Source organism: Phyllobates terribilis, unplaced genomic scaffold (assembly GCF_046119375.1).
Source record: "Phyllobates terribilis strain yellow unplaced genomic scaffold, ASM4611937v1 Scaffold_230__1_contigs__length_3167835, whole genome shotgun sequence".
Lineage (NCBI taxonomy): Eukaryota > Metazoa > Chordata > Amphibia > Anura > Dendrobatidae > Phyllobates > Phyllobates terribilis.
Genome location: NW_027362990.1, coordinates 2,255,950 through 2,282,111, shown reverse-complemented (window position 1 = coordinate 2,282,111; position 26,162 = coordinate 2,255,950).

Here is a 26,162-nt window from a genome sequence, read left to right as displayed (position 1 = left end):
TGAAGTTTAAAAATGCTACGGAACTCTTCCATTGTTCTTCGGAATTCTGCTGAAGTTTAAAAATGCTACGGAACTCTTCCATTGTTCTTGGAATTCCTGTGAAGTTTAAAAATGCTACGGAACTCTTCCATTGTTCTCAGAATTCTGATGAAGCTTATAAATTCTACGGTGCTCTTCCATTTTTCTTGGGAATTCTGCTGAAGTTTAAAAATGTTACGGATCAATTCCATTGTTCTTCGGAATTCTGCTTAAGTTTAAAAATGCTACGGAACTCTTCCATTGTTCTTCGGAATTCTGCTGAAGTTTAAAAATGCTGCGGAACTCTTCCATTGTTCTTCGGAATTCTGCTGAAGTTTAAAAATGCTACGGAACTCTTCCATTGTTTTGTGGAATTCTGCTGAAGTTTAAAAATGCTACGGAACTCTTCCATTTTTCTCGGAATTCTTCTGAAGTTTAAAAATACTACAGAACTCTTCTCTTGTTCTTCAGAATTCTGCTGAAGTTTAAAAATGCTACGGAACAATTCCTTTGTTCTTCGGAATTCTGCTGAAGTTTAAAAATGCTACAGAACTCTTCAATTGTTCACGGTATTCTGGTGAAGTTTAAAAATGCTACAGAACTCTTCCATTGTTCCTCGGAATTCTGGTGAAGTTTAAAAATGCTGCGGAACTCATCCATTGTTCTCGGAATTCTGCGGAAGTTTAAAAATGCTACGGAACTCTTCCATTGTTCTTCGGAATTCTGCTGTAATTTAAAAATGCTATGGAACTCTTCCATTGTTCTTCGGAATTCTGCTGAAGTTTAAAAATGCTACGGAACTCTTCCATTGTTCTCGGAATTCTGGTGAAGTTTAAAAATGCTACGGAGCTCTTCCATTGTTCTCGGAATTCTGCTGAAGTTTAAAAATGCTACGGAACTTTTCCATTGTTCTTCGGAATTCTGATGAAGCTTAAAACTGCAACGAAACTCTTCTCTTGTTCTTCAGAATTCTACTGAAGTTTAAAAATGCTACGGAACTCTTCCATTGTTCTTCGGAATTCTGCTGAAGTTTAAAAATGCTACGGAACTCTTCCATTGTTCTCGGAATTCTGCTGAAGTTTAAAAATGCTATGGAACTCTTCCATTGTTCTCGGAATTCTGCTGAAGTTTAAAAATGCTACGGAGCTCTTCCATTGTTCTTCGGAATTCTGCTGAAGTTTAAAAATGCTACGGAACTCTTCCATTGTTCTCGGAATTCTGCTGAAGTTTAAAAATGCTACGGAACTCTTCCATTGTTCTCGGAATTCTGCTGAAGTTTAAAAATGCTACGGAACTCTTCCATTGTTCTTCGGAATTCTGCTGAAGTTTAAAAATGCTACGGAACTCTTCCATTGTTCTTGGAATTCCTGTGAAGTTTAAAAATGCTACGGAACTCTTCCATTGTTCTCAGAATTCTGATGAAGCTTATAAATTCTACGGTGCTCTTCCATTTTTCTTGGGAATTCTGCTGAAGTTTAAAAATGTTACGGATCAATTCCATTGTTCTTCGGAATTCTGCTTAAGTTTAAAAATGCTACGGAACTCTTCCATTGTTCTTCGGAATTCTGCTGAAGTTTAAAAATGCTGCGGAACTCTTCCATTGTTCTTCGGAATTCTGCTGAAGTTTAAAAATGCTACGGAACTCTTCCATTGTTTTGTGGAATTCTGCTGAAGTTTAAAAATGCTACGGAACTCTTCCATTTTTCTCGGAATTCTTCTGAAGTTTAAAAATACTACAGAACTCTTCTCTTGTTCTTCAGAATTCTGCTGAAGTTTAAAAATGCTACGGAACAATTCCTTTGTTCTTCGGAATTCTGCTGAAGTTTAAAAATGCTACAGAACTCTTCCATTGTTCACGGTATTCTGGTGAAGTTTAAAAATGCTACAGAACTCTTCCATTGTTCCTCGGAATTCTGGTGAAGTTTAAAAATGCTGCGGAACTCATCCATTGTTCTCGGAATTCTGCTGAAGTTTAAAAATGCTACGGAACTCTTCCATTGTTCTTCGGAATTCTGCTGTAATTTAAAAATGCTATGGAACTCTTCCATTGTTCTTCGGAATTCTGCTGAAGTTTAAAAATGCTACGGAACTCTTCCATTGTTCTCGGAATTCTGGTGAAGTTTGAAAATGCTACGGAGCTCTTCCATTGTTCTCGGAATTCTGCTGAAGTTTAAAAATGCTACGGAACTTTTCCATTGTTCTTCAGAATTCTGATGAAGTTTAAAAATGCTACGGAACTTTTCCATTGTTCTTCGGAATTCTGATGAAGTTTAAAAATGATACGGAACTCTTCCATTGTTCTTCGGAATTCTGCTGAAGTTAAAAAATGCTACGGAACTCTTCCATTGTTCTCGGAATTCTGTTGAAGTTTAAAAATGCTACGGAACTCTTCCATTGTTCTCGGAAATCTGGTGAAGTTTAAAAATGCTACGGAACTCTTCCTTTGTTCTAGGAATTCTGCTGAAGTTTAAAAATGCTACGGAACTCTTCCATTGTTCTTCGGAATTCTGCTGAAGTTTAAAAATGCTACAGAATTTTTCCATTGTTCTTCGGAATTCTGATGAAGTTTAAAAATGCTACGGAACTCTTCCATTGTTCTTCGGAATTCTGCTGAAGTTTAAAAATGCTACGGAACTCTTCCATTGTTCTCAGAATTCTGCTGAAGTTTATAAATTCTACGGTACTCTTCCATTGTTCTTGGGAATTCTGCTGAAGTTTAAAAATGTTACGGATCATTTCCATTGTTCTTCGGAATTCTGCTGAAGTTTAAATATGCTACGGAACTCTCCCCTTGTTCTTCTGAGTTCTACTGAAGTTTAAAAATGCTGCGGAACACTTCCATTGTTCTTCGGAATTCTGATGAAGTTTAAAACTGCAACGGAACTCTTCCATTGTTCTTCGGAATTCTGCTGAAGTTTAAAAATGCTACGGAACTCTTCCATTGTTCTTCGGAATTCTGCTGAAGTTTAAAAATGCTATGCAACTCTTACATTGTTCTTCGGAATTCTGCTGAAGTTTAAAAATGCTACGGAACTCTTCCATTGTTCTTCGGAATTCTGATGAAGCTTAAAACTGCAACGGAACTCTTCTCTTGCTCTTCGGAATTCTGCTGAAGTTTAAAAATGCTACGGAACTCTTCCATTGTTCTTCGGAATTCTGCTGAAGTTTAAAAATGCTACGGAACTCTTCCATTGTTCTCGGAATTCTGCTGAAGTTTAAAAATGCTATGGAACTCTTCCATTGTTCTCGGAATTCTGCTGAAGTTTAAAAATGCTACGGAGCTCTTCCATTGTTCTTCGGAATTCTGCTGAAGTTTAAAAATGCTACGGAACTCTTCCATTGTTCTCGGAATTCTGCTGAAGTTTAAAAATGCTACGGAACTCTTCCATTGTTCTCGGAATTCTGCTGAAGTTTAAAAATGCTACGGAACTCTTCCATTGTTCTTCGGAATTCTGCTGAAGTTTAAAAATGCTACGGAACTCTTCCATTGTTCTTGGAATTCCTGTGAAGTTTAAAAATGCTACGGAACTCTTCCATTGTTCTCAGAATTCTGCTGAAGCTTATAAATTCCACGGTGCTCTTCCATTTTTCTTGGGAATTCTGCTGAAGTTTAAAAATGTTACGGATCAATTCCATTGTTGTTCGGAATTCTGCTTAAGTTTAAAAATGCTACGGAACTCTTCCATTGTTCTTCGGAATTCTGCTGAAGTTTAAAAATGCTGCGGAACTCTTCCATTGTTCTTCGGAATTCTGCTGAAGTTTAAAAATGCTACGGAACTCTTCCATTGTTTTGCGGAATTCTGCTGAAGTTTAAAAATGCTACAGAACTCTTCCATTTTTCTCGGAATTCTTCTGAAGTTTAAAAATACTACAGAACTCTTCTCTTGTTCTTCAGAATTCTGCTGAAGTTTAAAAATGCTACGGAACAATTCCTTTGTTCTTCGGAATTCTGCTGAAGTTTAAAAATGCTACAGAACTCTTCCATTGTTCACGGTATTCTGGTGAAGTTTAAAAATGCTACAGAACTCTTCCATTGTTCCTCGGAATTCTGGTGAAGTTTAAAAATGCTGCGGAAATCATCCATTGTTCTCGGAATTCTGCTGAAGTTTAAAAATGCTACGGAACTCTTCCATTGTTCTTTGGAATTCTGCTGAAGTTTAAAAATGCTACGGAACTCTTCCATTGTTTTTCGGAATTCTGCTGAAGTTTAAAAATGCTGTGGAACTCTTCCATTGTTCTCGGAATTCTTCTGAAGTTTGAAAATGCTACGGAACTCTTCCATTGTTCTTCAGAATACTGCTGAAGATTACAAATGCTACAGAACTTTTCCATTGTTCTTCGGAATTCTGATGAAGTTTAAAAATGCTACGGAACTCTTCCATTGTTCTTCGGAATTCTGCTGAAGTTTAAAAATGCTACGGAACTCTTCCATTGTTCTTCGGAATTCTGAAGAAGTTTAAAAATGCTACGGAACTCTTCCATTGTTCTTGGAATTCTGGTGAAGTTTAAAAATACTACGGAACTCTTCCATTGTTCTCAGAATTCTGCTGAAGTTTATAAATTCTCCGGTATTCTTCCATTGTTCTTGGGAATTCAGCTGAAGTTTAAAAATGTTACGGATCATTTCCATTGTTCTTCGGAATTCTGCTGAAGTTTAAATATGCTACGGAACTCTTCCATTGTTCTTCGGAATTCTGCTGAAGTTTAAAAATGCTATGGAACTCTTCGATTGTTCTTCGGAATTCTGCTGAAGTTTAAAAATGCTGCGGAACACTTCCATTGTTCTTCGGAATTCTGATGAAGTTTAAAACTGCAACGGAACTATTCCATTGTTCTTCGGAATTCTGCTGAAGTTTAAAAATGCTACGGAACTCTTCCATTGTTCTTCGGAATTCTGCTGAAGTTTAAAAATGCTACGGAACTCTTACATTGTTCTTCTGAATTCTGCTGAAGTTTAAAAATGCTACGGAACTCTTCCATTGTTCTTCAGAATTCTGATGAAGCTTAAAACTGCAATGGAACTCTTCCATTGTTCTTCGGAATTCTGCTGAAGTTTAAAAATGCTATGGAACTCTTCCATTGTTCTCGGAATTCTGGTGAATTTTAAAAATGCTACGGAACTCTTCCATTGTTCACGGAATTCTGGTGAAGTTTAAAAATGCTAAGGAACTCATACATTGTTCTCGGAATTCTGCTGAAGTTTAAAAATGCTACGGAACTCTTCCATTGTTCTTCGGAATTCTGCTGAAGTTTAAAAATGGTACGGAACTCTTCCATTTTTCTCGGAATTCTTCTGAAGTTTAAAAATGCTACAGAACTCTTCTCTTGTTCTTCAGAATTCTGCTGAAGTTTAAAAATGCTACGGAACACTTCCTTTGTTCTTCGGAATTCTGCTGAAGTTTAAAAATGCTACAGAACTCTTCCATTGTTCACGGTATTCTGGTGAAGTTTAAAAATGCTACGGAACTCTTCCATTGTTCTTCGGAATTCTGCTGAAGTTTAAAAATGCTACGGAACTCCTCCATTGTTCTTCTGAATTCTGCTAAAGTTTAAAAATGCTACGGAACTCTTCCATTGTTCTCGGAATTCTGGTGAAGTTTAAAAATGCTACGGAACTCTTCCAGTGTTCTCGGAATTCTGCTGAAGTTTAAAAATGCTATGGAACTCTTCCATTGTTCTTCGGAATTCTGCTGAAGTTTAAAAATGCTACGGAACTTTTCCATTGTTCTTCGGAATTCTGCTGTAATTTAAAAAAGCTACGGAACTCTTCCATTGTTCTTCGGAATTCTGCTGAAGTTTAAAAATGCTACGGAACTCTTCCATTGTTCTTCGGAATTCTGCTGAAGTTTAAAAATGCTACGGAACTCTTCCATTGTTTTTTGGAATTCTGCTGAAGTTTAAAAATGCTGTGGAACTCTTCCATTGTTCTCGGAATTCTTCTGAAGTCTGAAAATGCTACGGAACTCTTCCATTGTTCTTCAGAATACTGCTGAAGTTTAAAAATGCTACGGAACACTTCCTTTGTTCTTCGGAATTCTGCTGAAGTTTAAAACTGCAACGGAACTCTTCCATTGTTCTTCGGAATTCTGCTGAAGTTTAAAAATGCTACGGAACTCTTCCATTGTTCTTCGGAATTCTGCTGAAGATTAAAAATGCTACGGAACTCTTACATTGTTCTTCTGAATTCTACTGAAGTTTAAAAATGCTACGGAACTCTTCCATTGTTCTTCGGAATTCTGCTGAAGTTTAAAAATGCTACGGAACTCTTCCATTGTTCTCGGAATTCTGCTGAAGCTTAAAAATGCTATGGATCTCTTCCATTGTTCTCGGAATTCTGCTGAAGTTTAAAAATGCTACGGAGCTCTTCCATTGTTCTTCGGAATTCTGCTGAAGTTTAAAAATGCTACGGAACTCTTCCATTGTTCTCGGAATTCTGCTGAAGTTTAAAAATGCTACGGAACTCTTCCATTGTTTTCGGAATTCTGCTGAAGTTTAAAAATGCTACGGAACTCTTCCATTGTTCTTCGGAATTCTGCTGAAGTTTAAAAATGCTACGGAACTCTTCCATTGTTCTTGGAATTCCTGTGAAGTTTAAAAATGCTACGGAACTCTTCCATTGTTCTCAGAATTCTGCTGAAGCTTATAAATTCTACGGTGCTCTTCCATTTTTCTTGGGAATTCTGCTGAAGTTTAAAAATGTTACGGATCAATTCCATTGTTCTTCGGAATTCTGCTTAAGTTTAAAAATGCTACGGAACTCTTCCATTGTTCTTCGGAATTCTGCTGAAGTTTAAAAATGCTGCGGAACTCTTCCATTGTTCTTCGGAATTCTGCTGAAGTTTAAAAATGCTACGGAACTCTTCCATTGTTTTGCGGAATTCTGCTGAAGTTTAAAAATGCTACGGAACTCTTCCATTTTTCTCAGAATTCTTCTGAAGTTTAAAAATACTACAGAACTCTTCTCTTGTTCTTCAGAATTCTGTTGAAGTTTAAAAATGCTACGGAACAATTCCTTTGTTCTTCGGAATTCTGCTGAAGTTTAAAAATGCTACAGAACTCTTCCATTGTTCACGGTATTCTGGTGAAGTTTAAAAATGCTACAGAACTCTTCCATTGTTCCTCGGAATTCTGGTGAAGTTTAAAAATGCTGCAGAACTCATCCATTGTTCTCGGAATTCTGCTGAAGTTTAAAAATGCTACGGAACTCTTCCATTGTTCTTCGGAATTCTGCTGTAATTTAAAAATGCTATGGAACTGTTCCATTGTTCTTCGGAATTCTGCTGAAGTTTAAAAATGCTACGGAACTCTTCCATTGTTCTTCGGAATTCTGCTGAAGTTTAAAAATGCTACGGAACTCTTCCATTGTTTTTCGGAATTCTGCTGAAGTTTAAAAATGCTGTGGAACTCTTCCATTGTTCTCGGAATTCTTCTGAAGTTTGAAAATGCTACGGAACTCTTCCATTGTTCTTCAGAATACTGCTGAAGATTAGAAATGCTACAGAACTTTTCCATTGTTCTTCGGAATTCTGATGAAGTTTAAAAATGCTACGGAACTCTTCCATTGTTCTTCGGAATTCTGCTGAAGTTTAAAAATGCTACGGAACTCTTCCATTGTTCTTCGGAATTCTGAAGAAGTTTAAAAATGCTACGGAACTCTTCCATTGTTCTTGGAATTCTGGTGAAGTTTAAAAATGCTACGGAACTCTTCCATTGTTCTCAGAATTCTGCTGAAGTTTATAAATTCTACGGTATTCTTCCATTGTTCTTGGGAATTCTGCTGAAGTTTAAAAATGTTACGGATCATTTCCATTGTTCTTCGGAATTCTGCTGAAGTTTAAATATGCTACGGAACTCTTCCATTGTTCTTCGAAATTCTGCTGAAGTTTAAAAATGCTATGGAACTCTTCGATTGTTCTTCGGAATTCTGCTGAAGTTTAAAAATGCTGCGGAACACTTCCATTGTTCTTCGGAATTCTGATGAAGTTTAAAACTGCAACGGAACTATTCCATTGTTCTTCGGAATTCTGCTGAAGTTTAAAAATGCTACGGAACTCTTCCATTGTTCTTCGGAATTCTGCTGAAGTTTAAAAATGCAACGGAACTCTTACATTGTTCTTCTGAATTCTGCTGAAGTTTAAAAATGCTACGGAACTCTTCCATTGTTCTTCAGAATTCTGATGAAGCTTAAAACTGCAATGGAACTCTTCCATTGTTCTTCGGAATTCTGCTGAAGTTTAAAAATGCTATGGAACTCTTCCATTGTTCTCGGAATTCTGGTGAATTTTAAAAATGCTACGGAACTCTTCCATTGTTCTCGGAATTCTGGTGAAGTTTAAAAATGCTAAGGAACTCATACATTGTTCTCGGAATTCTGCTGAAGTTTAAAAATGCTACGGAACTCTTCCATTGTTCTTCGGAATTCTGCTGAAGTTTAAAAATGGTACGGAACTCTTCCATTTTTCTCGGAATTCTTCTGAAGTTTAAAAATGCTACAGAACTCTTCTCTTGTTCTTCAGAATTCTGCTGAAGTTTAAAAATGCTACGGAACACTTCCTTTGTTCTTCGGAATTCTGCTGAAGTTTAAAAATGCTACAGAACTCTTCCTTTGTTCACGGTATTCTGGTGAAGTTTAAAAATGCTACGGAACTCTTCCATTGTTCTTCGGAATTCTGCTGAAGTTTAAAAATGCTACGGAACTCCTCCATTTTCTTCTGAATTCTGCTAAAGTTTAAAAATGCTACGGAACTCTTCCATTGTTCTCGGAATTCTGGTGAAGTTTAAAAATGCTACGGAACTCTTCCAGTGTTCTCGGAATTCTGCTGAAGTTTAAAAATGCTATGGAACTCTTCCATTGTTCTTCGGAATTCTGCTGAAGTTTAAAAATGCTACGGAACTTTTCCATTGTTCTTCGGAATTCTGCTGTAATTTAAAAAAGCTACGGAACTCTTCCATTGTTCTTCGGAATTCTGCTTAAGTTTAAAAATGCTACGGAACTCTTCCATTGTTCTTCGGAATTCTGCTGAAGTTTAAAAATGCTGCGGAACTCTTCCATTGTTCTTCGGAATTCTGCTGAAGTTTAAAAATGCTACGGAACTTTTCCATTGTTTTGCGGAATTCTGCTGAAGTTTAAAAATGCTACGGAACTCTTCCATTTTTCTCGGAATTCTTCTGAAGTTTAAAAATACTACAGAACTCTTCTCTTGTTCTTCAGAATTCTGCTGAAGTTTAAAAATGCTACGGAACAATTCCTTTGTTCTTCGGAATTCTGCTGAAGTTTAAAAATGCTACAGAACTCTTCCATTGTTCACGGTATTCTGGTGAAGTTTAAAAATGCTACAGAACTCTTCCATTGTTCCTCGGAATTCTGGTGAAGTTTAAAAATGCTGCGGAACTCATCCATTGTTCTCGGAATTCTGCTGAAGTTTAAAAATGCTACGGAACTCTTCCATTGTTCTTCGGAATTCTGCTGTAATTTAAAAATGCTATGGAACTCTTCCATTGTTCTTCGGAATTCTGCTGAAGTTTAAAAATGCTACGGAACTCTTCCATTGTTCTTCGGAATTCTGCTGAAGTTTAAAAATGCTACGGAACTCTTCCATTGTTTTTCGGAATTCTGCTGAAGTTTAAAAATGCTGTGGAACTCTTCCATTGTTCTCGGAATTCTTCTGAAGTTTGAAAATGCTACGGAACTCTTCCATTGTTCTTCAGAATACTGCTGAAGATTAGAAATGCTACAGAACTTTTCCATTGTTCTTCGGAATTCTGATGAAGTTTAAAAATGCTACGGAACTCTTCCATTGTTCTTCGGAATTCTGCTGAAGTTTAAAAATGCTACGGAACTCTTCCATTGTTCTTCGGAATTCTGAAGAAGTTTAAAAATGCTACGGAACTCTTCCATTGTTCTTCAGAATTCTGATGAAGCTTAAAACTGCAATGGAACTCTTCCATTGTTCTTCGGAATTCTGCTGAAGTTTAAAAATGCTATGGAACTCTTCCATTGTTCTCGGAATTCTGGTGAATTTTAAAAATGCTACGGAACTCTTCCATTGTTCTCGGAATTCTGGTGAAGTTTAAAAATGCTAAGGAACTCATACATTGTTCTCGGAATTCTGCTGAAGTTTAAAAATGCTACGGAACTCTTCCATTGTTCTTCGGAATTCTGCTGAAGTTTAAAAATGGTACGGAACTCTTCCATTTTTCTCGGAATTCTTCTGAAGTTTAAAAATGCTACAGAACTCTTCTCTTGTTCTTCAGAATTCTGCTGAAGTTTAAAAATGCTACGGAACACTTCCTTTGTTCTTCGGAATTCTGCTGAAGTTTAAAAATGCTACAGAACTCTTCCATTGTTCACGGTATTCTGGTGAAGTTTAAAAATGCTACGGAACTCTTCCATTGTTCTTCGGAATTGTGCTGAAGTTTAAAAATGCTACGGAACTCCTTCATTTTCTTCTGAATTCTGCTAAAGTTTAAAAATGCTACGGAACTCTTCCATTGTTCTCGGAATTCTGGTGAAGTTTAAAAATGCTACGGAACTCTTCCAGTGTTCTCGGAATTCTGCTGAAGTTTAAAAATGCTATGGAACTCTTCCATTGTTCTTCGGAATTCTGCTGAAGTTTAAAAATGCTACGGAACTTTTCCATTGTTCTTCGGAATTCTGCTGTAATTTAAAAAAGCTACGGAACTCTTCCATTGTTCTTCGGAATTCTGCTTAAGTTTAAAAATGCTACGGAACTCTTCCATTGTTCTTCAGAATTCTGCTGAAGTTTAAAAATGCTGCGGAACTCTTCCATTGTTCTTCGGAATTCTGCTGAAGTTTAAAAATGCTACGGAACTCTTCCATTGTTTTGCGGAATTCTGCTGAAGTTTAAAAATGCTACGGAACTCTTCCATTTTTCTCGGAATTCTTCTGAAGTTTAAAAATACTACAGAACTCTTCTCTTGTTCTTCAGAATTCTGCTGAAGTTTAAAAATGCTACGGAACAATTCCTTTGTTCTTCGGAATTCTGCTGAAGTTTAAAAATGCTACAGAACTCTTCCATTGTTCACGGTATTCTGGTGAAGTTTAAAAATGCTACAGAACTCTTCCATTGTTCCTCGGAATTCTGGTGAAGTTTAAAAATGCTGCGGAACTCATCCATTGTTCTCGGAATTCTGCTGAAGTTTAAAAATGCTACGGAACTCTTCCATTGTTCTTCGGAATTTTGCTGTAATTTAAAAATGCTATGGAACTCTTCCATTGTTCTTCGGAATTCTGCTGAAGTTTAAAAATGCTACGGAACTCTTCCATTGTTCTTCGGAATTCTGCTGAAGTTTAAAAATGCTACGGAACTCTTCCATTGTTTTTCGGAATTCTGCTGAAGTTTAAAAATGCTGTGGAACTCTTCCATTGTTCTCGGAATTCTTCTGAAGTTTGAAAATGCTACGGAACTCTTCCATTGTTCTTCAGAATACTGCTGAAGATTAGAAATGCTACAGAACTTTTCCATTGTTCTTCGGAATTCTGATGAAGTTTAAAAATGCTACGGAACTCTTCCATTGTTCTTCGGAATTCTGCTGAAGTTTAAAAATGCTACGGAACTCTTCCATTGTTCCTCGGAATTCTGAAGAAGTTTAAAAATGCTACGGAACTCTTCCATTGTTCTTGGAATTCTGGTGAAGTTTAAAAATGCTACGGAACTCTTCCATTGTTCTCAGAATTCTGCTGAAGTTTATAAATTCTACGGTATTCTTCCATTGTTCTTGGGAATTCTGCTGAAGTTTAAAAATGTTACGGATCATTTCCATTGTTCTTCGGAATTCTGCTGAAGTTTAAATATGCTACGGAACTCTTCCATTGTTCTTCGGAATTCTGCTGAAGTTTAAAAATGCTATGGAACTCTTCGATTGTTCTTCGGAATTCTGCTGAAGTTTAAAAATGCTGCGGAACACTTCCATTGTTCTTCGAAATTCTGATGAAGTTTAAAACTGCAACGGAACTATTCCATTGTTCTTCGGAATTCTGCTGAAGTTTAAAAATGCTACGGAACTCTTCCATTGTTCTTCGGAATTCTGCTGAAGTTTAAAAATGCAACGGAACTCTTACATTGTTCTTCTGAATTCTGCTGAAGTTTAAAAATGCTACGGAACTCTTCCATTGTTCTTCAGAATTCTGATGTAGCTTAAAACTGCAATGGAACTCTTCCATTGTTCTTCGGAATTCTGCTGAAGTTTAAAAATGCTATGGAACTCTTCCATTGTTCTCGGAATTCTGGTGAATTTTAAAAATGCTACGGAACTCTTCCATTGTTCTCGGAATTCTGGTGAAGTTTAAAAATGCTAAGGAACTCATACATTGTTCTCGGAATTCTGCTGAAGTTTAAAAATGCTACGGAACTCTTCCATTGTTCTTCGGAATTCTGCTGAAGTTTAAAAATGGTACGGAACTCTTCCATTTTTCTCGGAATTCTTCTGAAGTTTAAAAATGCTACAGAACTCTTCTCTTGTTCTTCAGAATTCTGCTGAAGTTTAAAAATGCTACGGAACACTTCCTTTGTTCTTCGGAATTCTGCTGAAGTTTAAAAATGCTACAGAACTCTTCCATTGTTCACGGTATTCTGGTGAAGTTTAAAAATGCTACGGAACTTTTCCATTGTTCTTCGGAATTCTGCTGTAATTTAAAAAAGCTACGGAACTCTTCCATTGTTCTTCGGAATTCTGCTGAAGTTTAAAAATGCTGCGGAACTCTTCCATTGTTCTTCGGAATTCTGCTGAAGTTTAAAAATGCTACGGAACTCTTCCATTGTTCTTCGGAATTCTGCTGAAGTTTAAAAATGCTACGGAACTCTTCCATTGTTCTTCGGAATTCTGAAGAAGTTTAAAAATGCTACGGAACTCTTCCATTGTTCTTCAGAATTCTGATGAAGCTTAAAACTGCAATGGAACTCTTCCATTGTTCTTCGGAATTCTGCTGAAGTTTAAAAATGCTATGGAACTCTTCCATTGTTCTCGGAATTCTGGTGAATTTTAAAAATGCTACGGAACTCTTCCATTGTTCTCGGAATTCTGGTGAAGTTTAAAAATGCTAAGGAACTCATACATTGTTCTCGGAATTCTGCTGAAGTTTAAAAATGCTACGGAACTCTTCCATTGTTCTTCGGAATTCTGCTGAAGTTTAAAAATGGTACGGAACTCTTCCATTTTTCTCGGAATTCTTCTGAAGTTTAAAAATGCTACAGAACTCTTCTCTTGTTCTTCAGAATTCTGCTGAAGTTTAAAAATGCTACGGAACACTTCCTTTGTTCTTCGGAATTCTGCTGAAGTTTAAAAATGCTACAGAACTCTTCCATTGTTCACGGTATTCTGGTGAAGTTTAAAAATGCTACGGAACTCTTCCATTGTTCTTCGGAATTCTGCTGAAGTTTAAAAATGCTACGGAACTCCTTCATTTTCTTCTGAATTCTGCTAAAGTTTAAAAATGCTACGGAACTCTTCCATTGTTCTCGGAATTCTGGTGAAGTTTAAAAATGCTACGGAACTCTTCCAGTGTTCTCGGAATTCTGCTGAAGTTTAAAAATGCTATGGAACTCTTCCATTGTTCTTCGGAATTCTGCTGAAGTTTAAAAATGCTACGGAACTTTTCCATTGTTCTTCGGAATTCTGCTGTAATTTAAAAAAGCTACGGAACTCTTCCATTGTTCTTCGGAATTCTGCTTAAGTTTAAAAATGCTACGGAACTCTTCCATTGTTCTTCAGAATTCTGCTGAAATTTAAAAATGCTGCGGAACTCTTCCATTGTTCTTCGGAATTCTGCTGAAGTTTAAAAATGCTACGGAACTCTTCCATTGTTTTGCGGAATTCTGCTGAAGTTTAAAAATGCTACGGAACTCTTCCATTTTTCTCGGAATTCTTCTGAAGTTTAAAAATACTACAGAACTCTTCTCTTGTTCTTCAGAATTCTGCTGAAGTTTAAAAATGCTACGGAACAATTCCTTTGTTCTTCGGAATTCTGCTGAAGTTTAAAAATGCTACAGAACTCTTCCATTGTTCACGGTATTCTGGTGAAGTTTAAAAATGCTACAGAACTCTTCCATTGTTCCTCGGAATTCTGGTGAAGTTTAAAAATGCTGCGGAACTCATCCATTGTTCTCGGAATTCTGCTGAAGTTTAAAAATGCTACGGAACTCTTCCATTGTTCTTCGGAATTTTGCTGTAATTTAAAAATGCTATGGAACTCTTCCATTGTTCTTCGGAATTCTGCTGAAGTTTAAAAATGCTACGGAACTCTTCCATTGTTCTTCGGAATTCTGCTGAAGTTTAAAAATGCTACGGAACTCTTCCATTGTTTTTCGGAATTCTGCTGAAGTTTAAAAATGCTGTGGAACTCTTCCATTGTTCTCGGAATTCTTCTGAAGTTTGAAAATGCTACGGAACTCTTCCATTGTTCTTCAGAATACTGCTGAAGATTAGAAATGCTACAGAACTTTTCCATTGTTCTTCGGAATTCTGATGAAGTTTAAAAATGCTACGGAACTCTTCCATTGTTCTTCGGAATTCTGCTGAAGTTTAAAAATGCTACGGAACTCTTCCATTGTTCCTCGGAATTCTGAAGAAGTTTAAAAATGCTACGGAACTCTTCCATTGTTCTTGGAATTCTGGTGAAGTTTAAAAATGCTACGGAACTCTTCCATTGTTCTCAGAATTCTGCTGAAGTTTATAAATTCTACGGTATTCTTCCATTGTTCTTGGGAATTCTGCTGAAGTTTAAAAATGTTACGGATCATTTCCATTGTTCTTCGGAATTCTGCTGAAGTTTAAATATGCTACGGAACTCTTCCATTGTTCTTCGGAATTCTGCTGAAGTTTAAAAATGCTATGGAACTCTTCGATTGTTCTTCGGAATTCTGCTGAAGTTTAAAAATGCTGCGGAACACTTCCATTGTTCTTCGAAATTCTGATGAAGTTTAAAACTGCAACGGAACTATTCCATTGTTCTTCGGAATTCTGCTGAAGTTTAAAAATGCTACGGAACTCTTCCATTGTTCTTCGGAATTCTGCTGAAGTTTAAAAATGCAACGGAACTCTTACATTGTTCTTCTGAATTCTGCTGAAGTTTAAAAATGCTACGGAACTCTTCCATTGTTCTTCAGAATTCTGATGTAGCTTAAAACTGCAATGGAACTCTTCCATTGTTCTTCGGAATTCTGCTGAAGTTTAAAAATGCTATGGAACTCTTCCATTGTTCTCGGAATTCTGGTGAATTTTAAAAATGCTACGGAACTCTTCCATTGTTCTCGGAATTCTGGTGAAGTTTAAAAATGCTAAGGAACTCATACATTGTTCTCGGAATTCTGCTGAAGTTTAAAAATGCTACGGAACTCTTCCATTGTTCTTCGGAATTCTGCTGAAGTTTAAAAATGGTACGGAACTCTTCCATTTTTCTCGGAATTCTTCTGAAGTTTAAAAATGCTACAGAACTCTTCTCTTGTTCTTCAGAATTCTGCTGAAGTTTAAAAATGCTACGGAACACTTCCTTTGTTCTTCGGAATTCTGCTGAAGTTTAAAAATGCTACAGAACTCTTCCATTGTTCACGGTATTCTGGTGAAGTTTAAAAATGCTACGGAACTTTTCCATTGTTCTTCGGAATTCTGCTGTAATTTAAAAAAGCTACGGAACTCTTCCATTGTTCTTCGGAATTCTGCTGAAGTTTAAAAATGCTGCGGAACTCTTCCATTGTTCTTCGGAATTCTGCTGAAGTTTAAAAATGCTACGGAACTCTTCCATTGTTTTTTGGAATTCTGCTGAAGTTTAAAAATGCTACGGAACTCTTCCATTGTTCTCGGAATTCTTCTGAAGTTTGAAAATGCTACGGAACTCTTCCATTGTTCTTCAGAATACTGCTGAAGTTTAAAAATGCTACGGAACACTTCCTTTGTTCTTCGGAATTCTGCTGAAGTTTAAAAATGCTACGGAACTCTTCCATTGTTCTCGGAATTCTGGTGAAGTTTAAAAATGCTACGGAACTCTTCCATTGTTCTCGGAATTCTGCTGAAGTTTAAAAATGCTATGGAACTCTTCCATTGTTCTTCGGAATTCTGCTGAAGTTTAAAAATGGTACGGAACTTTTCCATTGTTCTTTGGCATTCTGATGAAGTTTAAAAATGCTACGGAACTCTTGCATTGTTCTTCGGAATTCTGCTGAAGTTTAAAAATGCTACGGAACTCTTCCATTGTTCTCGGAATTCTGGTGAAGTTGAAAAATGCTACATAACTCTTCCATTATTCTCGGAATTCTGGTGAAGTTTAAAAATGCTACGGAACTCGTCCATTGTTCTCGGAATTCTGCTGAAGTTTAAAAATGCTACGGAACTCTTCCATTGTTCTTCGAAATTCTGCTGAAGTTTAAAAATGGTACGGAACTTTTCCATTGTTCTTCGGAATTCTGACGTAGTTTAAAAAGGCTACGGAACTCTTCCATTGTTCTTCGGAATTCTGCTGAAGTTTAAAAAGGCTACGGAACTCTTCCATTGTTCTTCGGAATTCTGCTGAAGTTTAAAAATGCTACGGAACTCTTTCATCGTTCTTCGGAATTCTGCAGAAGTTTAAAAATGCTACGGAACTCTTCCATCGTTCTTGGAATTCTGGTGAAGTTTAAAAATGCTGCTGAACTCTTCCATTGTTCTCAGAATTCTGCTGAAGCTTATAAATTCTACGGTGCTCTTCCATTGTTCTTGGGAATTCTGCTGAAGTTTAAAAATGTTACGGATCAATTACATTGTTCTTTGGAATTCTGCTGAAGTTTAAAAATGCTACAGAACTCTTCCATTGTTTTGCGGAATTCTGCTGAAGTTTAAAAATGCTACGGAACTCTTCTCTTGTTCTTCAGAATTCTGCTGAAGTTTAAAAATGCTACGGAACACTTCCTTTGTTCTTTGGAATTCTGCTGAAGTTTAAAAATGCTACAGAACTCTTCCATTGTTCACGGTATTCTGGTGAAGTTTAAAACTGCTACGGAACTCTTCCATTGTTCTTCTGAATTCTGCTGAAGTTTAAAAATGCTACGGGACTCTTCCATTGTTCTTCTGAGTTCTGCTGAAGTTTAAAAAGGCTACGGAACTCTTCCATTGTTCTTCGGAATTCTGATGAAGTTTAAAACTGCAACGGAACTCTTCCATTTTTCTTCGGAATTCTGCTGAAGTTTAAAAATACTACGGAACTCTTCCATTGTTCTTCGGAATTCTGCTGAAGTTTAAAAATGCTACGGAACTCTTCCATTGTTCTCGGAATTCTGGTGAAGTTTAAAAATGCTGCGGAACTCATCCATTGTTCTCGGAATTCTGCTGAAGTTTAAAAATGCTACTGAACTCTTCCATTGTTCTTCGGAACTCTGCTGTAATTTAAAAATGCTACGGAACTCTTCCATTGTTCTTCGGAATTCTGCTGAAGTTTAAAAATGCTACGGAACTCTTCCATTGTTCTACGGAATTCTGCTGAAGTTTAAAAATACTACGTAACTCTTCCATTGTTTTTCGGAATTCTGCTGAAGTTTAAAAATGCTGTGGAACTCTTCCATTGTTCTCGGAATTCTTCTGAAGTTTGAAAATGCTACGGAACTCTTCCATTGTTCTTCAGAATACTGCTGAAGTTTAAAAATGCTACGGAACACTTCCTTTGTTCTTCGGAATTCTGCTGAAGTTTAAAAATGCTACGGAACTCTTCCATTGTTTACGGAATTCTGGTGAAGTTTAAAAATGCTACGGAACTCTTCCATTGTTATTCTTAATTCTGCTGAAGTTTAAAAATGCTACGGAACTCTTCCATTGTTCTTCGGAATTCTGCTGAAGTTTAAAAATGCTACGGAACTCTTCCATTGTTCTTCTGAATTCTGCTAAAGTTTAAAAATGCTACGGAACTCTTCCATTGTTCTCGGAATTCTGGTGAAGTTTAAAAATGCTACGGAACTCTTCCATTGTTCTCAGAATTCTGCTGAAGTTTAAAAATGCTATGGAACTCTTCCATTGTTCTTCGGAATTCTGCTGAAGTTTAATAATGCTACGGAACTTTTCCATTGTTCTTCGGAATTCTGCTGAAGTTTAAAAATGGTACGGAACTCTTCCATTTTTCTCGGAATTCTTCTGAAGTTTAAAAATGCTACAGAACTCTTCTCTTGTTCTTCAGAATTCTGCTGAAGTTTAAAAATGCTACGGAACACTTCCTTTGTTCTTCGGAATTCTGCTGAAGTTTAAAAATGCTACAGAACTCTTCCATTGTTCACGGTATTCTGGTGAAGTTTAAAAATGCTACGGAACTCTTCCATTGTTCTTCGGAATTCTGCTGAAGTTTAAAAATGCTACGGGACTCTTCCATTGTTCTTCTGAGTTCTGCTGAAGTTTAAAAAGGCTACGGAACTCTTCCATTGTTCTTCGGAATTCTGATGAAGTTTAAAACTGCAACGGATCTCTTCCATTGTTCTTCGGAATTCTGCTGAAGTTTAAAAATGCTACGGAACTCTTCCATTGTTCTTCGGAATTCTGCTGAAGTTTAAAAATGCTACGGAACTCTTCCATTGTTCTCGGAATTCTGGTGAAGTTTAAAATTCTGCGGAACTCATCCATTGTTCTCGGAATTCTGCTGAAGTTTAAAAATGCTACCGAACTCTTCCATTGTTCTTCGGAATTCTGCTGTAATTTAAAAATGCTACGGAACTCTTCCATTGTTCTTCGGAATTCTGCTGAAGTTTAAAAATGCTACGGAACTCCTCCATTGTTCTTCTGAATTCTGCTAAAGTTTAAAAATGCTACGGAACTCTTCCATTGTTCTCGGAATTCTGGTGAAGTTTAAAAATGCTACGGAACTCTTCCATTGTTCTCGGAATTCTGCTGAAGTTTAAAAATGCTATGGAACTCTTCCATTGTTCTTCGGAATTCTGCTGAAGTTTAAAAATGCTACGGAACTTTTCCATTGTTCTTCGGAATTCTGCTGTAATTTCAAAAAGCTACGGAACTCTTCCATTGTTCTTCGGAATTCTGCTGAAGTTTAAAAATGCTACGGAACTCTTCCATTGTTCTTCGGAATTCTGCTGAAGTTTAAAAATGCTACGGAACTCTTCCATTGTTTTTTGGAATTCTGCTGAAGTTTAAAAATGCTGTGGAACTCTTCCATTGTTCTCGGAATTCTTCTGAAGTTTGAAAATGCTACGGAACTCTTCCATGGTTCTTCAGAATACTGCTGAAGTTTAAAAATGCTACGGAACACTTCCTTTGTTCTTCGGAATTCTGCTGAAGTTTAAAAATGCTACGGAACTCTTCCATTGTTCACGGAATTCTGGTGAAGTTTAAAAATGCTACGGAACTCTTCCATTGTTCTTCGGAATTCTGCTGAAGTTTAAAAATGCTACGGAACTCTTCCATTGTTCACGGAATTCTGGTGAAGTTTAAAAATGCTACGGAACTCTTCCATTGTTCTTCGGAATTCTGCTGAAGTTTAAAAATGCTACGGAACTCTTCCATTGTTCTTCGGAATTCTGCTGAAGTTTAAAAATGCTATGGAACTCTTCCATTGTTTTTCGGAATTCTGCTGAAGTTTAAAAATGCTGTGGAACTCTTCCATTGTTCTCGGAATTCTTCTGAAGTTTGAAAATGCTACGGAACTCTTCCATTGTTATTCAGAATACTGCTGAAGTTTAAAAATGCTACGGAACACTTCCTTTGTTCTTCGGAATTCTGCTGAAGTTTAAAAATGCTACAGAACTCTTCTCTTGTTCTTCAGAATTCTGCTGAAGTTTAAAAATGCTACGGAACACTTCCTTTGTTCTTCCGAATTCTGCTGAAGTTTAAAAATGCTACAGAACTCTTCCATTGTTCACGGTATTCTGGTGAAGTTTAAAAATGCTACGGAACTCTTCCATTGTTCTTCGGAATTCTGCTGAAGTTTAAAAATGCTACGGGACTCTTCCATTGTTCTTCTGAGTTCTGCTGAAGTTTAAAAAGGCTACGGAACTCTTCCATTGTTCTTCGGAATTCTGATGAAGTTTAAAACTGCAACGGAACTCTTCCATTGTTCTTCGGAATTCTGCTGAAGTTTAAAAATGCTACGGAACACTTCCATTGTTCTTCGGAATTCTGCTGAAGTTTAAAAATGCTACGGAACTCTTCCATTGTTCTCGGAATTCTGCTGAAGTTTAAAAATGACTGCGAACTCATCCATTGTTCTCGGAATTCTGCTGAAGTTTAAAAATGCTACAGAACTCTTCCATTGTTCTTCGGAATTCTGCTGTAATTTAAAAATGCTACGGAACTCTTCCTTTGTTCTTCGGAATTCTGCTGAAGTTTAAAAATGCTACGGAACTCTTCCATTGTTTTTCGGAATTCTGCTGAAGTTTAAAAATGCTGTGGAGCTCTTCCATTGTTCTTGGAATTCTTCTGAAGTTTGAAAATGCTACGGAACTCTTCCACTGTTCTTCAGAATACTGCTGAAGTTTAAAAATGCTACGGAACACTTCCTTTGTTCTTCGGAATTCTGCTGAAGTTTAAAAATGCTACGGAACTCTTCCAATGTTCACGGAATTCTGGTGAAGTTTAAAAATGCTACGGAACTCTTCCATTGTTATTCTTAATTCTGCTGAAGTTTACAAATGCTACGGAACTCTTCCATTGTTCTTCGGAATTCTGCTGAAGTCTAAAAATGCTATGGAACTCTTCCATTGTTCTTCTGAATTCTGCTGAAGTTTAAAAATGCTACGGAACTCTTCCATTGTTCACGGAATTCTGGTGAAGTTTAAAAATGCTACGGAACTCTTCCATTGTTATTCTTAATTCTGCGGAAGTTTAAAAATGCTACGGAACTCTTCCATTGTTCTTCGGAATTCTGCTGAAGTTTAAAAATGCTATGGAACTCTTCCATTGTTCTTCTGAATTCTGCTGAAGTTTAAAAATGCTACGGAACTCTTCCATTGTTCTCGGAATTCTGTTGAAGTTTAAAAATGCTACGGAACTCTTCCATTGTTCTCAGAATTCTGGTGAAGTTTAAAAATGCTACGGAACTCTTCCTTTGTTCTCAGAATTCTGCTGAAGTTTAAAAATGCTATGGAACTCTTCCATTGTTCTTCGGAATTCTGCTGAAGTTTAAAAATGCTACGGAACTTTTCCATTGTTCTTCAGAATTCTGATGAAGTTTAAAAATGCTACGGAACTCTTCCATTGTTCTTCGGAATTCTGCTGAAGTTTAAAAATGCTACGGAACTCTTCCATTGTTCTTCGGAATTCTGCAGAAGTTTAAAAATGCTACGGAAATCTTCCATTGTTCTTGGAATTCTGGTGAAGTTTAAAAATGCTACGGAACTCTTCCATTGTTCTCAGAATTCTGCTGAAGTTTATAAATTCTGCGGTACTCTTCCATTGTTCTTGGGAATTCTGCTGAAGTTTAAAAATGTTACGGATCATTTCCATTGTTCTTCGGAATTCTGCTGAAGTTTAAATATGCTACGGAACTCTTCCATTGTTCTTCGGAATTCTGCTGAAGTTTAAAAATGCTACGGAACTCTTTGATTGTTCTTCGGAATTCTGCTGAAGTTTAAAAATGTTACAGAACTCTTCCATTGTTCTTCTGAGTTCTGCTGAAGTTTAAAAATGCTACGGAACTCTTCCATTGTTATTCTTAATTCTGCTGAAGTTTAAACATGCTAGGGAACTCTTCCATTGTTCTTCGGAATTCTGCTGTAATTTAAAAATGCTACGGAACTCTTCCATTGTTCTTCGGAATTCTGGTGAATTTTAAAAATGCTACGGAACTCTTCCATTGTTCTCGGAATTCTGGTGAAGTTTAAAAATGCTAAGGAACTCATACATTGTTCTCGGAATTCTGCTGAAGTTTAAAAATGCTACGGAACTCTTCCATTGTTCTTCGGAATTCTGCTGAAGTTTAAAAATGGTACGGAACTCTTCCATTTTTCTCGGAATTCTTCTGAAGTTTAAAAATGCTACAGAACTCTTCTCTTGTTCTTCAGAATTCTGCTGAAGTTTAAAAATGCTACGGAACACTTCCTTTGTTCTTCGGAATTCTGCTGAAGTTTAAAAATGCTACAGAACTCTTCCATTGTTCACGGTATTCTGGTGAAGTTTAAAAATGCTACGTAACTTTTCCATTGTTCTTCGGAATTCTGCTGTAATTTAAAAAAGCTACGGAACTCTTCCATTGTTCTTCGGAATTCTGCTGAAGTTTAAAAATGCTGCGGAACTCTTCCATTGTTCTTCGGAATTCTGCTGAAGTTTAAAAATGCTACGGAACTCTTCCATTGTTTTTTGGAATTCTGCTGAAGTTTAAAAATGCTACGGACCTCTTCCATTGTTCTCGGAATTCTTCTGAAGTTTGAAAATGCTACGGAACTCTTCCATTGTTCTTCAGAATACTGCTGAAGTTTAAAAATGCTACGGAACACTTCCTTTGTTCTTCGGAATTCTGCTGAAGTTTAAAAATGCTACGGAACTCTTCCATTGTTCACGGAATTCTGGTGAAGTTTAAAAATGCTACGGAACTCTTCCATTGTTCTTCGGAATTCTGCTGAAGTTTAAAAATGCTATGGAACTCTTCCATTGTTCTTCTGAATTCTGCTAATGTTTAAAAATGCTACGGAACTCTTCCATTGTTCTCGGAATTCTGGTGAAGTTTAAAAATGCTACGGAACTCTTCCATTGTTCTCGGAATTCTGCTGAAGTTTAAAAATGCTATGGAACTCTTCCATTGTTCTTCGGAATTCTGCTGAAGTTTAAAAATGGTACGGAACTTTTCCATTGTTCTTTGGCATTCTGATGAAGTTTAAAAATGCTACGGAACTCTTGCATTGTTCTTCGGAATTCTGCTGAAGTTTAAAAATGCTATGGAACTCTTCCATTGTTCTCGGAATTCTGGTGAAGTTGAAAAATGCTACATAACTCTTCCATTATTCTCGGAATTCTGGTGAAGTTTAAAAATGCTACGGAACTCGTCCATTGTTCTCGGAATTCTGCTGAAGTTTAAAAATGCTACGGAACTCTTCCATTGTTCTTCGAAATTCTGCTGAAGTTTAAAAATGGTACGGAACTTTTCCATTGTTCTTCGGAATTCTGACGTAGTTTAAAAAGGCTACGGAACTCTTCCATTGTTCTTCGGAATTCTGCTGAAGTTTAAAAAGGCTACGGAACTCTTCCATTGTTCTTCGGAATTCTGCTGAAGTTTAAAAATGCTACGGAACTCTTTCATCGTTCTTCGGAATTCTGCAGAAGTTTAAAAATGCTACGGAACTCTTCCATCGTTCTTGGAATTCTGGTGAAGTTTAAAAATGCTGCTGAACTCTTCCATTGTTCTCAGAATTCTGCTGAAGCTTATAAATTCTACGGTGCTCTTCCATTGTTCTTGGGAATTCTGCTGAAGTTTAAAAATGTTACGGATCAATTACATTGTTCTTTGGAATTCTGCTGAAGTTTAAAAATGCTACAGAACTCTTCCATTGTTTTGCGGAATTCTGCTGAAGTTTAAAAATGCTACGGAACTCTTCTCTTGTTCTTCAGAATTCTGCTGAAGTTTAAAAATGCTACGGAACACTTCCTTTGTTCTTTGGAATTCTGCTGAAGTTTAAAAATGCTACAGAACTCTTCCATTGTTCACGGTATTCTGGTGAAGTTTAAAACTGCTACGGAACTCTTCCATTGTTCTTCTGAATTCTGCTGAAGTTTAAAAATGCTACGGGACTCTTCCATTGTTCTTCTGAGTTCTGCTGAAGTTTAAAAAGGCTACGGAACTCTTCCATTGTTCTTCGGAATTCTGATGAAGTTTAAAACTGCAACGGAACTCTTCCATTTTTCTTCGGAATTCTGCTGAAGTTTAAAAATACTACGGAACTCTTCCATTGTTCTTCGGAATTCTGCTGAAGTTTAAAAATGCTACGGAACTCTTCCATTGTTCTCAGAATTCTGGTGAAGTTTAAAAATGCTGCGGAACTCATCCATTGTTCTCGGAATTCTGCTGAAGTTTAAAAATGCTACTGAACTCTTCCATTGTTCTTCGGAACTCTGCTGTAATTTAAAAATGCTACGGAACTCTTCCATTGTTCTTCGGAATTCTGCTGAAGTTTAAAAATGCTACGGAACTCTTCCATTGTTCTACGGAATTCTGCTGAAGTTTAAAAATGCTACGTAACTCTTCCATTGTTTTTCGGAATTCTGCTGAAGTTTAAAAATGCTGTGGAACTCTTCCATTGTTCTCGGAATTCTTCTGAAGTTTGAAAATGCTACGGAACTCTTCCATTGTTCTTCAGAATACTGCTGAAGTTTAAAAATGCTACGGAACACTTTCTTTGTTCTTCGGAATTCTGCTGAAGTTTAAAAATGCTACGGAACTCTTCCATTGTTTACGGAATTCTGGTGAAGTTTAAAAATGCTACGGAACTCTTCCATTGTTATTCTTAATTCTGCTGAAGTTTAAAAATGCTACGGAACTCTTCCATTGTTCTTCGGAATTCTGCTGAAGTTTAAAAATGCTACGGAACTCTTCCATTGTTCTACTAAATTCTGCTAAAGTTTAAAAATGCTACGGAACTCTTCCATTGTTCTCGGAATTCTGGTGAAGTTTAAAAATGCTACGGAACTCTTCCATTGTTCTCAGAATTCTGCTGAAGTTTAAAAACGCTATGGAACTCTTCCATTGTTCTTCGGAATTCTGCTGAAGTTTAATAATGCTACGGAACTTTTCCATTGTTCTTCGGAATTCTGCTGAAGTTTAAAAATGGTACGGAACTCTTCCATTTTTCTCGGAATTCTTCTGAAGTTTAAAAATGCTACAGAACTCTTCTCTTGTTCTTCAGAATTCTGCTGAAGTTTAAAAATGCTACGGAACACTTCCTTTGTTCTTCGGAATTCTGCTGAAGTTTAAAAATGCTACAGAACTCTTCCATTGTTCACGGTATTCTGGTGAAGTTTAAAAATGCTGCGGAACTCTTCCATTGTTCTTCGGAATTCTGCTGAAGTTTAAAAATGCTACGGGACTCTTCCATTGTTCTTCTGAGTTCTGCTGAAGTTTAAAAAGGCTACGGAACTCTTCCATTGTTCTTCGGAATTCTGATGAAGTTTAAAACTGCAACGGATCTCTTCCATTGTTCTTCGGAATTCTGCTGAAGTTTAAAAATGCTACGGAACTCTTCCATTGTTCTTCGGAATTCTGCTGAAGTTTAAAAATGCTACGGAACTCTTCCATTGTTCTCGGAATTCTGGTGAAGTTTAAAATTCTGCGGAACTCATCCATTGTTCTCGGAATTCTGCTGAAGTTTAAAAATGCTACCGAACTCTTCCATTGTTCTTCGGAATTCTGCTGTAATTTAAAAATGCTACGGAACTCTTCCATTGTTCTTCGGAATTCTGCTGAAGTTTAAAAATGCTACGGAACTCCTCCATTGTTCTTCTGAATTCTGCTAAAGTTTAAAAATGCTACGGAACTCTTCCATTGTTCTCGGAATTCTGGTGAAGTTTAAAAATGCTACGGAACTCTTCCATTGTTCTCGGAATTCTGCTGAAGTTTAAAAATGCTATGGAACTCTTCCATTGTTCTTCGGAATTCTGCTGAAGTTTAAAAATGCTACGGAACTTTTCCATTGTTCTTCGGAATTCTGCTGTAATTTCAAAAAGCTACGGAACTCTTCCATTGTTCTTCGGAATTCTGCTGAAGTTTAAAAATGCTACGGAACTCTTCCATTGTTCTTCGGAATTCTGCTGAAGTTTAAAAATGCTACGGAACTCTTCCATTGTTTTTTGGAATTCTGCTGAAGTTTAAAAATGCTGTGGAATTCTTCCATTGTTCTCGGAATTCTTCTGAAGTTTGAAAATGCTACGGAACTCTTCCATGGTTCTTCAGAATACTGCTGAAGTTTAAAAATGCTACGGAACACTTCCTTTGTTCTTCGGAATTCTGCTGAAGTTTGAAAATGCTACGGAACTCTTCCATTGTTCACGGAATTCTGGTGAAGTTTAAAAATGCTACGGAACTCTTCCATTGTTCTTCGGAATTCTGCTGAAGTTTAAAAATGCTATGGAACTCTTCCATTGTTCTTCTGAATTCTGCTAATGTTTAAAAATGCTACGGAACTCTTCCATTGTTCTCGGAATTCTGGTGAAGTTTAAAAATGCTACGGAACTCTTCCATT